This window comes from Nyctereutes procyonoides, unplaced genomic scaffold (genome assembly GCF_905146905.1).
Source record: "Nyctereutes procyonoides isolate TBG_1078 unplaced genomic scaffold, NYPRO_anot_genome, whole genome shotgun sequence".
In the NCBI taxonomy this organism is placed as follows: domain Eukaryota; kingdom Metazoa; phylum Chordata; class Mammalia; order Carnivora; family Canidae; genus Nyctereutes; species Nyctereutes procyonoides.
In genome coordinates this window covers 12,194,484-12,211,966 of record NW_026575035.1, presented here as the reverse complement: position 1 = coordinate 12,211,966, position 17,483 = coordinate 12,194,484, and the positions used below count along the sequence as shown (strand labels likewise).

Sequence of the window (17,483 nt, the reverse complement as noted above, 5' to 3'; positions counted from 1 at the left end):
GTATATGTTTCTCCCTGTCTCTGGCTGTGTGTGTCACCCTGACCCCTGTGTGTTTGTGATCGCCCTGACCCTTGCGTGTGTGTGTCGCACCTGGTCATCTTTGTGTGTGTTGGGGGGGGGGAATGGCCCCTGTGTGTATGTGTATGGGGGGGGGGTTGACCTGTGTGTGTGTGTGTGGTGTGTGTGACCCTAGCCTCATGTCTCTTTGTCTCTGGTAGAATAATGGTAATGCTCAGAGTAGCTGAGCAGCTCCTTCCATACACCCGCCTGGTTTCCCTCCAGGTCTAATGACTCAACTGGTCCTGTCGGAGGCTCCATGGGGACTTCCTACTTGTCTCTCTCCTCAAGCCAATATATTCTCTGTTGTCTCTCTGAAATAGAAATCTGATTATGCATTCAGTCAATATTAACTGAATCCCTACTCCTGCCAGCCACTACCCTAGGTTAAGCTCTCCTTCAGCAACTTTCCATCATGTATGGAATTCTGTGGTAGTTAGCCTCCTCTCCCGCCTCCCTTACCCAACCCACATGCTGGCTTTTCAGCCACACCATAGTCCTTTCTGCTTCATGAGAGTGGTATGCTGACTCATCCCTTCTTGTCTTTGTTCCTTCTGCAATGAAAACTCTCCCCCATCTTGTTCATCTGAAGTATTCCCTTTATCCTGTAATACCCAGCTCGGGGCTTTTCTATAGAGGCTCCTCTGATCTCTTTTTCTAACCCAGACAGAGGGCAGCATTGTACATTGTATGCCATAGTGCTACGATAGCACTTCTAGCACTTGCTTGTGCATTATACAAGTATAACACGTAGGTCATATATACAGCACTGGATTGTAATGCTTTCTTGCCATTGCTGTTTCCCTGTTCTGCAGTGTAAGCCCCCGGAGCATCTTGGCATGCCTAGCACCAAATAAGGTATGGAATGCACGTTTGTTAAAAGAAGAGCAACATAGATGTGACTTATGAAACTGGCTTCCCTGTGGATCTGCCTCTTATAACTGCCTCTAAATGTTATTTTTTAAAGGGTCTTCTTCTCCTTTCACTCCACAGCTTTTTCCTAGGCAATCTCAATTAATCCTCTTACTTTGATATATCTTTACGTTGATAACTCCCCAAAATTCATCTCTAAAACCATTCTTCCAAGTTCCTGCTCACATATCTGGCTACATAACTAGTTACCTCTCCCTGGATATATTCTAAACATCTCAAACATAGTTTCCAACAATAAAGTTATTTTTTCCTCAAATCCACCACTTCTCCATTTTGTTAAGTGGGTACCCAAAATCCAGACACCCCCATTCCAGAAACCAGGGTCATAGCTTTGAAAGTTCCTTCTTCCTCAACCAAACATCCAGTTTATTACCAAACCTAGTGCCTTCTACCTCTAATTCTGACCTTGAATCTTTCTTCCTTTGTCACCAATGTTCTTCCCCTGCTTTCTTTTGTCTGGTCTACCACTGAACTTTCTAACTGGTCTTTCTGCTACCATGCTGCTCCCACTTCAATCTATACTGCACAATGCAGGCAAGCCAACTTTGGAAAAAAAATGCAAATAGCATCCTGTCTCTCCTTGCTTAAAACTATAATCTTTCCAACCACAAAAAGATAAAATTCTTAAAGTTCTTAGCATTTTGCTGCAAAACCCTATGTCAGTGAGCCCTTGCTTTCCTCTCCAGGCTTTTCTTGCATACCCCATTCTTTATGCTCCAGACATACAGCCCAGAATTCTCGTTACCAAATGGAAACAGACACATAATAAAATTCAAATTCAGATTATACCAGTTACCAGGGAATGCACATATTCCCTAATTATGGCTGCCAGTCATCAAACTATAGAAATTGCTAATTAAGAGACGAAGCAATATGATGTATGTGTAACTGAGCAGTACTTAAGGTGGGAAAGGAATATATCAACCTATTTATTTCAGTTAAAATGAGCTAGAATCATTTAGGATATAGTTTATCTTGGGGAAAATAATAGATTAAGTTATAATGGCTGTTCTAATAAGTCCTTCTCCCCTGATCCACACTAACCACATATTATCATTTTTTTTCTTCATCTCTTTCCAAGAGTCTCCCAGCACTTATTAAAAATAATCAATACTATAAATACTAAAGAACTTTAATTCTATATTTTAATAAACTACCAACCTAATTATATTTGGGAAACTGCCCCAAGGCTCTGTTGTATATTTTAACAAAGTATTCAACCGGCTTAACACTTAAGGACTTCACATGACCCAAACTGTCCTATTCATGAATTTCACCATACACGCTTATCATAAATAATGAATGAATCACAGGTCATCAACATGCACAACACACTTCATCATACGTTGCCTTTACTTTTCATTACATTTCTTTTATTGCTTAGAGATTTTCCCTAGTGATAAGCCAAGATGACTTTCAAAAAAATTAATTGGAAAAGATAACAACCTTTAAAATATCATTTCTCTCTACTGTGGAAAAGTTTCACTAGTCAGTGTTTTTAATAATCCAGGTAGAAAGTAGTTACAGAAAGTTGGTAATTTCAAATCTAGTTCAGGGTCAGCAAAAACAAAGCCCAGCTGGTCTGACTCTATTATTTAGGGAAGCAGTGCAGCATAATTTAATGGCTTTGGATTTTTTATTCAGAAAACCGAAGTTCAAATCACCTGGAAGCATCAATTTGAAAGGATATCTTCTTTGACCCTCTGGATAAAATCATATCTACTAGTAGGGCGGTGAGTTTAAGTGACCTTAACTACCAGCAGTGTTTGGCATATGGCAGGGGTTAAAAATTACAGCTTTAATAAATCGTAATGATGTAAAGCTTTCTACCTTCCCCTAATCTTATTCACAAGGGAAAATACCATAAGATGCCTTTGGGATTCATATCATTGAGTAATTGCAGTTAATATGGTGATGAATTCCATTGATTTCCCAACGGATGTGGATTTTCTGGAAAAGATGGGTTCGTGATTCACTTGACAGTTTAGTGATTTTGGCATTATTACTATTGCCAACAATATAGATTATATTAGAGTTATATTAGTTATAATATAGTTATATTAGAGTTATTCCAGAATTCTGAGATTATTGTGGGTCTATGTAGCTTCCATTTGTAATTCCACTCTAAAGGGAAAGAGCTTTTTGTATAAGCTATAGAATTTCTAATGATTCTGGGAAGCAAACGCTAGTTCATTTTTGTTTTTAGTAACTGAAGTGTTTGTTGAATGTGGACTACACACCATTCTAAGCAAAGAGGAAACAAAAATCTTCAAAATTATAAAATCCCCAACATTGTCAAGGAGGCAATACACATGCATAACAAGTAGGTAAATCATATAGAAGCACTATAGAGACTAGAAGGCAGGGAAGCTTTATATGTAGTACCAGATGCAGGTCTAATTTTAAATATGGTGACCTTAGAGGATGTAATTGAGAAGGTGGCACTTGCATAAAGAAATGAGGGAGGCAAGTGAAAAAGCCATGAGGGCCTTCCAGACAGAGGGAAGAACAAGGTCTGAGATGCAGGAGCATGCCTGGTGACTGAGGAATAATGAAGAGGCAGTGTGGCTGGAGAGGAGTGAGCAAGAGGAAGAACAGGGGGAGGTATCAGAGAGGCAGGGCTCTGAAGGCCTTAGGTCTCTGATTTTTTAATGCAAGAGAGAAGTCACCAGACACCTTTAAGTGAAGAAATGGTGTGATCTGAGTTGATTAAAGGAATTTGTTTATACTTTTCATGCAACACATAACCTCTTGCTCCTACAGTTTCTGTAGCCCACCTTGAGGGCTGGTCCCACAGTTGATCCCCTCAAAACTTAATCATCCAATGGGCTCTTTGTGTCCTGTGCAAAATTTGGATCACTATAACCCATCCCAGCATGGAGACTGTTCTATTATAGTCCAAGAGAGGCTAGGGTAAAAGCTAGGAGAGTCAGTCACATGACCCATGGAATACACTCTAGAAATGTCTAAGACATGGAAAATCATAAAAAGCAAGCAAGGCTTGAGAGAATAAACATGAAATACCCATATAGCCCCCTTTCCACAGCCCCTAACAACTACCATTTTACTTTCTATGAATCTGACTTCTTTAGGAATCTGATTTAAATGGGATTTTTCTTTTTGTGTTTATTTCAGTTTGTAAAAGGTCTTCAAATTTCATCTAGTTTGTAACATGTGTCAGAAATTCATTTTTAAAAGGCTGAATAATCATATATTGTATGGGTATACTTAAGATATTTTAAAGCCTACTCCTCCTTCAGCCCAACATCACCCCCTTGGATATTCTTTCATCCATTCAGGTCACCACAGACTTCTCAGACAATGAATTTGGGCAGGTCCTTGGAGGAGGCAGGAAGCCCAAAGTGGAGAAAAAAAGGTATACTGAGATAAAGGAATCCAGGATTACTGGCACTGTATATAAGTTTAGAGTTAGAGAGTGGCATGGCTTCAGTTTCTTCTTGGAGCACATGCAGGTAATCTACAAAGAATTCATGAAGTGAACTGAAACCCACAACATCCTAGGGCAGTCTATCCCAGTTCTGTCTCCATTTCAGGTACCAGCACTAATTTTTGAGTTTTGTGGAAGTTAATAACTTGTGATATAGCTCTGAGAGAGAGAGAGAGAGAGAGAGAGAGAGAGAGAGAGAGAGATCCCAGATCATGTAGCTATTTCTAAGGGAGAGAATATTACTCCTGAACCTAATGATTCATTGCTTATTGTTTTTACGATAAAACTTACTATAATGTACATGTGAAGGGGATAAAATGCTATGTGATAAGCACCTTCAAAAGTTATTTGGCATCAGTAATATAGAGGTACATCTCTCCTCTCCCCTATCAATCCTCAGAAAAAAAAAAATTCTTGAGAATCTCAACCAGAGCAGAGTCACATTATGGTGAGAGGAAGCAGAAGAATGGGAGGAAAAAGGACGAACTTGTTTGGAAGACTCCTCTGAGAGATGGGCTTATGAGGCTGATGGCCACTGTTGGTGACAGAACCTGTCCCCTATCACCTCTCCAGAAGAAGCTGCATCTTCCTACTACCTGTCCTTTCGATGAAGAATTCTCTATTCAGAACCTGAAAAATAAAAACTAAATGTATATTATGTACTACTCCAGAGGGAAAAAAGCTCTGAATTTCAAGGCAAATATAAAGCAGAGGTGAAGTAATAATTGCAAACTAGTGAGGATAACTTTTTAGTTACAACATGTAGGTGTAGTAGATTTGGTTACGCCTGCATAACTCCTTTAGCCTGTAATTAGCCAGTTAGAAGAGTCTTCCAATGAGACTTTTTGAAGTGCCTGATACAGCAGGTATATTTTTTATGAATGATTTTGAAAGTCTCCACATAATGTCTCAGGTTATTAAGCAATGCACTTGTTAATCCTCACTATCTAGGTGGAAACACAGATTATACAAAGTAAGTAACAAGTACTCCTTTGAAAATAAGGTAGCTAGAGGAGAACACAGGCAACACCTTTTTTGAACTTGGCCACAGCAACTTCTTGCAAGATACATCTATGAAGGCAAGGGAAACAAAAGCAAAAATGAATTATTGGGACTTCATCAAGATAAGAAGCTTCTGCACAGCAAAAGAAACAGTCAACAAAACTAAGACAACCTACAGAATGGGAGAAGATATTTGCAAATGACGTATCAGATAAAGGGCTAGTATCCAAGATCTATAAAGAACTTATTAAACAGCAAAGAAACAAACCATCCAATCATGAAATGGGCAAAAGACAAACAGAAACTTCACAGAGGAAGACATAGACATGGCCAACAAGCACATGAGAAAATGCTCCGCATCACTTGCCATCAGGGAAATACAAATCAAAACCACAATGAGATCCCACCTCACACCAGTGAGAATGGGGAAAATTAACAAGACAGGAAACCACAAATGTTGGAGAGGATGTGGAGAAAGGGGAAACCTCTTGCACTGTTGGTGGGAATGTGAACTGGTGCAGCCACTCTGGAAAACTGTGTGGAGGTTCCTCAAAGAGTTAAAAATAGACCTACCCTACCACCCAGCAATTGCATTGCTGGAGATTTACCCCAAAGATACAGATGCAGTAAAACGCCGGGACACCTGCACCCCGATGTTTCTAGCAGCCATGTCCACAATAGCCAAACTGTGGAAGGAGCCTCGGTGTCCATCGAAAGATGAATGGATAAAGATGTGGTCTATGTATACAATGGAATATTCCTCAGCCATTAGAAACGACAGATACCCACCATTTGCTTCAACGTGGATGGACCTGGAGAGTATTATGCTGAGTGAAATAAGTCAATCGGAGAAGGACAAACACTATATGGTCTCATTCATTTGGGGAATATAAATAATAGTGAAAGGGAATAAAGGGGAAAGGAGAGAAAATGAGTGAAAATATCAGAGAGGGTGACAAACCATGAGACACCCCTAACTCTGGAAAATGAACAAGGGGTAGTGGAAAGGGAGGTAGGCGGGGGGTTGGAGTGACTGGGTGATGGGCACTGAGGGGGGCACTTGGCGGGATGAGCACTGGGTGTTATGCTATATATTGGCAAATTGAACTCCAATAAAAAAATTAAAAAAAATATTTAAAAAATTAAAAAAGAAAGAAAAGAAGGTAGCAGGACAGGGCCTTTATGGGAAAGATACTGGGAAATGCTATAAAAAATTTTTTAAAGATTTTATTTATTTATTCATGAGAGAGAGAGAGACAGAGACAGGGGCAGAGACACAGGCAGAGGGACAAGCAGGCTCTATGTAGGGAGCCTGATGTGGGACTCGATCCCATGATCTAGGATCATACCCTGGGCCGAAGGCAGGCACTAAACCATTGAACCACCCAGGGAATCCCAAAATGCTATAAAATTTAAGGAAATGTTTTGGCAACCAAGTCTTGGATAGAACAGGAATCAGAGTACCTCTTATTCCAAAAGCTCATAGACTATGATTATCCTACAATTGTTGGGCTTCTAAGTTCAGATGTTCTCAGTTCATATGACCAGCAGACACCAACTCCAATTCCACATTCCAAAGTGAGAGAATCTGATTCAATGGTTTTGGATGAGGGGTCAATCCAGACCTATCCCTAACACTGTGGGACCTGAGTTAAAGTGTAAATAGAAACCCTCCAGGAAACAGACTCTTAACTGTAGAGAACAAACGGATGGTTACCAGAGGGGAGGTGAGTGGGAAGATGGGTAACACAGGTGATGAGGATTAGGGAATGCACTTGCCGTGATAAACACTGGGCACCGTAGGTAAATGTTGTATTGCCATATTGTATACCTGAAATTAATATTAAATTATATGTTAACTAAGTGGAATTTAGGTAAAAACTAAAAAAAAAAGACAATGTGTAAATGTTAAAAGTTACAAATCAAGGTAATAAAGATGAAATGTTCTATCCTCTTATTTTGACAGGCATACCTTCCAAATAGCCTGGAAGTCCAGGTCAAAATTTAGAATTCTTGGATCCCATAGGAGTACTGAACCCAAGCGTAGCAGCAGAGAGAGTTGGCCCATTTGCTACTTTCTACCCCTAGCTTTTGGATACCCTAGTCTGTATCCATGCTCCAAATATAGCCGAAACACATAGACCTGCTCACTCATAACAACTGGAGCTATGGATGCAAGGCTCATGAGGGCCCTAGAAGTGGGCTTGAGGCTGTTCAGGGATGAATTCCTGGGCCCTGGATTCCCACACAAAGGATGGGCATACTTTGAGTAGGATGGAGGTACAGGAGGAGGAACCAAGCATGATGCCCAGCACACAGATCCCTGTTACCCAGGTAGTAGATTGTATTATTAGCTGTATTACCAGGAAAAAAAGATCATTCTGGTTCTGTTAGCATAATTACAGCTCATCCTATTATAGGACTAGTTAAGTGCCTTAAAGAATAGAAAAGGGCACAACCCCAACCTCCTCCTCTGTCTGAGTAGTGAAACCTGCAGACTCTCGAACTTCAGGATGAGTCATGCTAAGAGCTGGAACTCTGAAGAAACACTTTGAAGGCAGCCCTACTCATAGTAACTTTGAGTTAAAGACAGTTGAACTCCCATCCTTAAAAAATGGAGAGGTCCTGCTGGAAGCTTTGTTCCTTATTGTGGATCCTTACATGAGAGTGGCGGCCAAAAGACTGAAGGAGGGTGGGATATGATGATGGGGCAACAAGTGGCCAGAGTTCTGGAAAGTAAAATCTCAGCCTTCCCAGCAGGAACTGTGGTAGTGGCTTCTTCAGGCTGGACATTGCACTCTATTTCTGATGGGAAAGATTTGGAAAAGCTGCCTGCAGAGTGGCCAAACATGGTACCAGTGTCTTTGGTTCTGGGAACAATTGGCATGAAAGGACTAACAGCCTACTTTGGCCTCCTTGACATCTGTGGTGTGAAGGGTGGAGAAACCGTGATGGTTAATGCAGCAGCAGGGGCAGTGGGTTCTGTGGTGGGGCAGATTGCTAAGCTCAAGGACTGCAAAGTAGTTGGAGCAGCAGGGTTTGAAGAAAAGCTTGCCTACCTTAAAAAGCTTGGATATTATGTTGCCTTTAACTACAAAAACCATAGAGTCTTCAGAAGAAACTTTGAAAAAAGCCTCTCCTGATGGTTATGATTGTTACTTTGATAATGTAGGTGGAGAGTTTTCAAACATTGTTATTCCCCAGATGAGGAAATTTGGAAGAATTGCTGTTTGTGGTGCCATCCCGACACATAATAGTACTTGCCCACTTCCCCCAGGCCTACCCCCAGAGAATATTATCAGCAGCTCCACACAGAAGGGTTCATCATTTATCGCTGGCAAGGAGAGGTCCACCAGAACGCTCTGAAAGACTTGCTGACATGGGTCATAGAGGGTAAAATCCAGGACCATGAATACATCATTGAAGGATTTGAAAACATGCCAGCTGCATTTATGGGAATGCTGAAAGGAGATAATTTGGGAAAAACAATAGTGAAAGCACGAAAAAAATGATACATGGAATCTAGAAATCATTTGGATGATGACTCAATTTCTTTTTAACCATTTAATAAAAAAATGTATACTACCTTCAAAAAAAGTAGAAAAGGAATTTCATACTCAAACACTTACTTTACTGCACACTAAATCAAAAGAGAAATTTCCTAGGTACTACCTCAGAAAGGGGAAAACAGGAAATGGTCACAGTAACACAATAAATCATAAGCAATTTATCTTCTTACTTCTGAAGTTAAAACTGCTTATTCTCCACCCCCCCCCCCAAAAAAAAAGATCAGCAAAGGTTTCATTTCTATAGGTCAAATAGACTATTGGTGCCAATCTTGGGGCTTTGTTCTACAAAATTTCTATTACTTCTCTTAGGAAAAAAATAAAGTATCACAACATCTGAAAATAGTTCAGATTAAAACTGTGCTAAGCTTTTTTTTATTTCATTATTTTCCTCTCCTGGGTTCCCTAAAAGGCATATCTCTGTGCAACTAAGATCTTCAGAACCCTGCATGAGTGATTCTCTACATGAAGTTGTAATTTCCTATTTTCTGACCTCAATTTCCACTGCTGAAATTGAATGGTGTGACAGTAACAGAAAAAAATGACAGAAGAACATATCACTCAAGAGCAGTGTGAACATCTCTGAACATAAAAACAGAAATGTAAAGTACAGTTTGTACACAACTATTTTGAAAGGTATTTTTAAAATATAGATGATCCATTCAGATTAGGCAATGAGAAACCACAGGTGTATGTGACTAAACAACCAAGTCCAAATTCATTGAAATTTTCCTCCAACTGGTCTTGCTTGTTTCTAGCTTCCTGTATACACAACATTATTCTTTCTATGGCTCTGGTTTTATGGTACCATTCCTCTTGCCCTAGAGCTTCCAATGGGCCCCATTTTGTGACAGCAATGATTCAAAGGTACAGGAAATATAGTTTGAGTAGGAGTTTCAGAATCAAACTTTAGTCTGAGTTCCAATTCTGTCACTGATACATTGTGGATTCTAGAGAAGTTAACCCTTCTAGTCTTGTTTCCTCATTTATAAAATGGGGATACAATAGTGCTTATCTCATTGGATTGTGATAAAGATAGTTGAATTAATACAGATGAACTCTTATGGCAGTGCTTGGCAAGTATTAAATATTTAGGTGATGCTTAACATCACTTAGCAGGGAAATGCAAATCAAAACCACAGTGAGATATCATCTTACACCCGTTAGGATGGCTAAAATAAAAAAAAAAAAAAACAAGTATTTGGATGTAGAATAAAAAGGAAGGCTTGTAAACTGCCGTGAGAGTTTAAATTGGTGCAGCCACTGTGGAAAACAGTATGGAATTTTCTCAAAAAATTAAAAAACAAAACACCATATGATCCAAAAATTCCATTATTGGGTATTTACCCAAAGAAAACACAAATTTGAAAAGATATGTGCAACCCTATGTTTATTGCAGATTAACTTACAAAAGCCAAGACATGAAAGCAACCAAAGACCTATAAAGAACTTTAGGTTGCCAGAGAGGAGAGGGGTTGGCAAAATGGGTGAAGGAGAGTGGGAGATACAAGCTTCCTGACATGCATGAGGAATATAGTCAATGATACTTTAATGGTCTTGTATGGTAACAGATGGTAGCTACAATCATGGGGGGGGGGGAGCATAGCGTAAGGTATAAACTTGTTGAATCCCTATGTTGTATACCTAAAACTAATGTAACATCGTGTCAACTTTACTTAAAAATGTATTTGAATAAAATTTTATTAAAAATTATATATATATATATATATATATAAAACATATATCCCTTCCATAGGAAGTTAAAAATATACTTATCCTCTTAGGGTTTGTCCTTATCCTCAAAGGGGTTCCTCTCTTGATGTTCTCAGTCTTATAACTTGCATTTCGGAGCTTCTGAACTACTTAGAGTTTTGTGAACATGTTGTACTATTCTTTCTGTGTAGGATGGCTGACTTGTACTTTTCCTTAAAGAACCAAACTGAGATATGACCACTTCAAGAGTCCCCCTTCCCCAGACACAAGACACTGCTACTTCTATCCTGACTTCTCTGCTACACTTCCCCAGTGTAGAAAATATAAGACTCTTCTTTGTAAGGAGAGTCCTAGAAATGGGCAGATATTTAAGCAACTTCTTCAAAGTAGGATGTTACTCATTTCCTCAGGAAAACCACGGAGACCTCAGGTACTGGTGAGACAAGGCTAGAGAATCATGCTTTCCAGTGGAGGGCCCTGATGTCAGTTAGTGAAGCTGGGCAGAAGGGAGACCAGGTCTGAGAACTCAGAGCCCTGGCAGTTGAACAGAAAGTCTTCCTTGGCTCCTCCTTGTTATTGAGGATGGGAAGAAGCAAGCGTATAGTTAGTGGCCCAATGAGAGGTAGATCTTAGAGGGTTTCTTAGAGAAAGTTTTTTTTTTTTAAACTCTGAACCCAGAGTAGCAGCATAGTGAGGCACCTGGTGCTACAGGGCTCTCTATGCAGCACTGACTGGGGACAGGGACTGCATGGGGGTAGGACTGCAACTCAGGTTTGTTACATAGTGGCCCTAGGTAAAGACCACACGCTTGCTATCTGGGAAGCAAGGGCTGCTGAGTGGTTGAAACACCTGATTGTTCTTGAGTCTTCCAAACATTTGGTTGGGGCCTTGGGCCTGAGAAATATTAGTTTTTGTTCTTTTCAGAATAGCAGAGCCTCATCAAACACATGCTATACACAGTATTGTAAATTATAGAGCTTATAAGTCTAGATTTCCTTTACTTTTAGACTGTGGGGTCTTTGAACATAGGTATGTGGTTATTATTGTCACCAGTGCCAAGACAAGCATGGCCTATAGATTTTCAGTGAATGTAGTTATTTGGAATTTAAAAACCCATCTGGCACCTAAACAGGCTCTTGATTCATGTAATTTTCCTATACAAGGGCTATTCCATAATGATTCAGTCTAGTAATTACCTTCTTACTACTAAAGATGTACCTCAAGAAAATAATATTTTGAAAAATTTGGTCTACTAGACTATAATTAGTGATTGGTTTCCTGTTTTTGTTGGGCATAATTAATGGCAAACTTTCTTAACAGCCTGAGACAGCCATTTACCATGAGATAATTATGATATATCATGAACTAATCAATCATCACACTTAATAGCGAAAAGAATTTGAAACTTTAGTTCATATAATTTCTGATGAGGCATTTTAAAACTTTGAAACCTAATGGATTTCCATTTCTGCTTTGATGACCTGTGATAAAGAAACCATTGGTTCAGTGTGCCAAGGAAAGTTTGATGGTGCCTAATATTTCAGATCAAGAGTGAGGGCTTCGTGTTCAGTGATGTCACAGGTGGCTTGGTGACTGGGTTTTCGATTCTTAGATCAGTAAAGGAACTCAGAGCCCACCCTTCAGCCCCTAAGTCAGCTCAAAACAGAGCACATAGGCCAGCATCACAAAACTATTATCAGAGATGGAACCAGGACCCAGGTGTCTTAACTCCCAGCCTATGGGAATAAGGCCACATCACCAAAATCTCTTTTCCAATTTCCCCACAAAAATTTATAAAGGAATTTTAAAGCATTGTATGGCTTTATGAGACTTTAGGTCCACTTTCACATTTCCTCTCATTTTACAGACTTAAAAAGGGAGGCTCAGCAAGAGGTGAGAAGGGGAATCTCAGAGTTAGAAGCTGGGATTATATTTCTAGTCCCAACTCTAATTTCTTTTGCTATGAGAATCTGAAATCTGTTCAAACCCAACTGAAGACAAGATATACTTCAGCTTTAAGTGATGTGACAAGCTTAGAATGATATTCATTGCTGTATTCCCAGCCCCCTATGGCTAAGGGGGCTGCTCACTCCTAGGAGAGCTCTGTAGGTGTTAGGTACTAGCAATAGAAAGATGGACAAGGGGGTGCCTGGGTGGCTCAGTTGGTTAAGCACCCCAGTCTTAATTTCAGCTCAGGTCATGATCTCAGGGTAGTGAGTTCAAGTTCCACCTCAGGCTACTGTGCTGGGCATGGAACCTGCTTGAGATTCTCTCTCCTCCTCCCTCTGCCCTTCCCTCTCCCCACTTGCACTCCTTAAGAAAAAAGAAAAGATGGACAAGGATGGTCCAGCCTTCCAGGCTGCTGGAGGACGTGAGCTTCTCAAGTAAGAGCATGTGCAGTCAACAGCCAATTGCTGTGGCCAAAAATCAAAAGTTGGTCATTAAATGGTATTGACATGGTGTGGTTCTATGCATACAGAAGGTTCTCTAACATTTAGGTTAAGCTGTCACTGGCCTCACACACGCAGGTTTTTTTTTTTTTTACCATATTCACATATTAAAATCATTCTCTCTTTGAGGACTTCTTACAGAAGACTATGTGCAGATGCATTATTAATATCAGCAACCCAGTTTAAAAGGTTTTGTTCAACATGTTTTTCTCCTGCAATTATAAAGTTTAAGTTTATTCTATGGCTTTTTTTGGCAATATACTAGTCAAATATATTTTGTCAAAGTATTCTCAATAGCTTCTAATGAATTAACCTGTATTTTCTGTATTTATGTCATCAACAGTTCATGTAATCAAAGCTATAAAAGTATATTCACACCCAATGAAGTCTTCAACATCAGTTTCTCATTCATTTTGTGTTTTAGTTACACATGCAGGCAATTCTCTACTGCTTTAATACAAAAGAACTGCTCTATTTAAACAAATTAACTTCTCTAAAATTATGATAGTTAGGATTTTACAAATGCAGAGCTAGCTCTTTTTTCAAATTAGAGTAGCTGCTCTCCAGTTACTTATTTCAAAATTAATAGAGCTCAGAGATATATAGCATATCCCACAGAAAATATGCTCTAGGAAAAATGGATGCCTGTTGGAAGGTATGCTTTCAAATTGTTTCAGACATTCATCTGGAGATTTATGATAACAAAATCCCCTGATATGCACTCAAAAATATTTCTTAATGTCTAGTAGGCACCCAGCATTGAACTATATATTAAGTGTGTAACAATGAAGCACATAATTAAGAGGAAACTCACATGCAAATTTACAATTGCAATATGTTTGCTAAGATGGAGGTGTGTATAGAATATCATGGGAGCAAAGGAAAAAAGAGCACCCAACTCTTCCTGGGAGGGATGTTTGTTAAAAAGGGGCAGTGTTTGGGATGCCTGGGTGGCTCAGCAGTTTAGCACCTGCCTTTGGCCCTGGGCGTGATCCTGGAGTCCCGGGATTGAGTCCCATGTTGGGCTCCCTGCATGGAGCCTGCTTCTCTTTCTCTCTAGAACAATGGTAGCTGCTTGCCTGTAGATAGCTAAAGGAGGGGGCAGCTGCACGTCAGGATGGTCATGAAAGAGTAATCCAGTGTCAGTGAAAGGATGCATTTGTGGCAGGTCCTTGAGAACCCGTACAGTTATCCATCAGCTTTCTTCCCCTGTTAGCCAAAGATCTATTGCCAAAGTCATTTAACAAAACACTTGAAAAGATACCCTGAGTAGCTGATTTATTCCAGTGCTAATTGCAAATTGGTTAGTCACATTATCACATTCTTAAATGAGTACACTTATTACTAGAAGCTGAAAGTAGTCCCTTAACCAATACGACTGTTCTTAAGTGTGGACAATATTATTTAACTATACAGACAACCGATTACTATTTGAGGTCTCTTTATATGTAGATTAAAGAGAATAAGAGCCAAGTGAATCTTAAAAAAGAAAGGGTTCATTTGATCATGTTATATACGTACATGTTATATATAGACATGCAGAATCTTTCCACAATCCATTCCAGGAAAAAGATGCAAAAATCATTTCCAAGCTGCCAAGAGCAAGAGCACAGAATCTATATTGAGGTAATAGAATTCTTCAGGAATTTACTTGCATTTAACTTAGAAATAATTCTAATTTAGTAATCTAGTTTCTCCACTAATAACTTCCTTCCTTCCCCCCCTTCTTTCCCTGTTGAACATCGATCACTTCCTATTACTATGCTAGAATAACAAGAGGACAGGCATTTAAAAGGGACTAAAGCATTTACTATAGACACTTCGTGCTTCTTGCTTGTATTGGTGTACTGAAGAGCAGAAAGGTAATAGAAGAACAGCCAGAAGGAAAAAATAAACAGTATGTTGGACCCATATAACATGGAAACCAGAAGACCTCAATATTTAAGGGTCTCTAATAACTAATGATTATAATCACTCTTGGTCATAAAAAGTTAAATATTAGCCTTGAGTTCCGTTTGGTTGTGTTACATTTTAGAATGATTTCCTACTAAAATCATTAAAATAAAAACATTGGTGTTTATATTGTTCTCAGCTCCTGGAAAACTAATCTATTTCTTTGAGGAAGTCTAAGAATCTTAATCTCTTTAATTACCCATCTAAGACACAAAATACATACTTATCAGCAAAGTCAAATGTAATGTTCTTAAAATGAAGATTGTTTACAGAATAGATAACTGGCAAGCCATTTCTGGTGTAGCCAAACCTCACCCTCCCCATAATAGTACTTCCTGAGATCTGGGAGCCCACTAGGGACAGCCCGAGACAGTAAAAGAAAAGGCAAGTTTATCAAAATTACTAGAAAAAAAAACATGAAAATTACATTATCTCCTTATAGATTGCCCATGATATTATCTTTGCCTATTTGCAATAATATGTGTATGTGTTTATAGGGAAGCAGCTCAAATTTATGTCTTTACTATCCACTGTTTTCTTCAGGCTATACCTGAACTGCTTTATGCGTTGAAAGCAATCCAGTAGAGTCCAGAATGGATGCAGAAAGACAGGGAAAGTTACAAGGGAATCTAGTAGAAGATACTGGAAATGAAACATTATGCTAATTTTAAAATACACATGTTATCTACACCACTGTCTGAGTGTTCTGAGAAAGGAAACACTTGTATGTTCATTCACCTATACATACAACACAAACTACCCATGTTTTACCACCTTTGTCCTTTTTGTAAAGCAAGATGATGACTCAGAAGGTATCATCAGTTTTATTTGGTGGGGAAAATTTTCTGTGAAGCCCAGAGTTGGTTTAAATAATTATTGTGTGGTCAGCCTTGAAAATAATCATTTCACTATTGCTCACAAGCTCACAATGGTGTCTAGTTCATGACAGGTGTTCATTAAGGTTTTTTTTTTGGTGGGGGGATCAAAATTGCCTTTCAGCTGTCTGAAAGCCCATTCTGGGCTTTCGGTCCTCCAACATCCTTTCATCTTTCTTCATCATACTCTCCATCTCTCCTCACTGAAGCTCTCTTGGCAGAAGTGGCTTCTCACGAAGGTCCTTCTCAGTGGTATCAAATTGCAGTACACACCTGTCTAAAACTAGCAGAGACAATGTTTTGGCTCCTTAATGTCAGCAAGTGTTCTGTAGAGTTCATTGGTAAGGCTAATGGGAATGATTAAGAATCAGGCTGTGGTACCTGAAGTATGAAAATATATGAAAGAAGATAAAACCCTGCTGCTGCCTTATATGCCTTCATTCTGGCCTCATATTTTATGTATTTGTGGCACCAGTTCTGCCATTTGACTAAAGGACATGATGTGCTTGAATCTAAAACCCACCAATATGTAATTTGTTGCAGAAGAAAGCTTTGGAAAGAGCTTTTACTTTTCCATTGCTAGGAAAACCACTTGACATTAGAGCGTTCTTTGTGCAGACTAGAGTATTACCTAGGTTCCCTTCTGCAGTCTTCAGTGATTTTTTTTTCTCACATACACCCTGAAAGAATTTTGAAGAACTCTTTCCTTATACATTTTAAAGTTGACATCTAATATTTTTCATATGGTTAGCTGCAGTAGACATAGATTTTCAGCATATTATAAATATTGGCATTCTAAAAATACATCCTATTTTTTAATGTACCAAGAGAAACCTAAATAACATTTAATAGTGGGAAATTTTACATTACTTTTTCCCTTTGAACTATTTTCATTCCATTTCTTGTGCAAATTTTTCTCCTACCTGCAAATTTTCTGCATCTTTTTATACTTTTGTGTAATCCAAGGCAGTTCATTTTGCATTTTGACCCAATCTCACTAAATGATATCATTTCTATCCAGAACTTCAAGCCAGTAGCCTAGAAGTCATTCTTTTAGCTTCCTCACTCATCCCATCCATCATCAAATCCTTTTTACTCTACCTCCAATATCAAGCCAAATCCATCCACGTCTCTCCAGTACCTGGAGCAAGGGAGTAGGGTCTCTACCAGAATTCTTAAGAGGAGGTTTGTCAGAGAGCTGTAGTCCAACAAGAGCATATAGGGGCAAAACCTGGAGCAACTTATATTTCATTTATAAAGCATCATAGTTAAAATGCCATTCACATAGGCTCCAAACCAGTCTGAAGTCCTGCTCAGAACACAACCAAGATACTTTATTCTAAATTCCATAAATGAGGTTTTGCTTTGAAATTTGATTAAATGCCAAATGAGAGTCTTCTTTAAACAAGTAAGTCCTAATTGCCTCATTTGCTTTAAGCTTATAGGATGCATTAGGCACTACAGAGGATGGTATTGTTTCACCAAG

General features: G+C 39.0%; 1 protein-coding gene and 1 pseudogene across 2 annotated transcripts in view; one reads left to right on the top strand and one right to left on the bottom strand.

Moving 5' to 3' along the window:
* The window catches only part of CPA6 (carboxypeptidase A6), a 312,960-nt gene that overhangs the window by 230,847 nt on the left and 64,630 nt on the right, over positions 1-17,483 (bottom strand). The gene's annotated exons all lie outside the window — the stretch shown is intronic.
* LOC129505210 (prostaglandin reductase 1-like) lies at positions 7,961-8,952 on the top strand (annotated as a pseudogene).